We start from the raw sequence: 261 nt of genomic DNA, 5'->3' as shown, positions 1-261 counted from the left end.
CACAAGTGATGCAAATATTGTCATGGATTGAGGCAATGGAATAAATAAAAACTTTCCCCCTTTCCCTTTACTCTTTTTGGAGTGGTTAAAAATAGTTTTGCATATAGAAGATTCTGAATTCTGCAACTTTGCTTTAAGAGGAAGCAGTGAAAGGAACTGTGTATAGTGATGTGGTAATAAGGGAGGATACCAGAAGGTGGTAGTGTGGCTTCTGTAAGGACTGTGCTGAGAAAAGGACATTAGGAGGAAAAAATGGACAGA

Source organism: Alligator sinensis, unplaced genomic scaffold, assembly GCF_000455745.1.
Source record: "Alligator sinensis unplaced genomic scaffold, ASM45574v1 scaffold773_1, whole genome shotgun sequence".
NCBI classification, from domain to species: Eukaryota; Metazoa; Chordata; order Crocodylia; family Alligatoridae; genus Alligator; species Alligator sinensis.
This window is presented reverse-complemented; position numbering follows the sequence as displayed.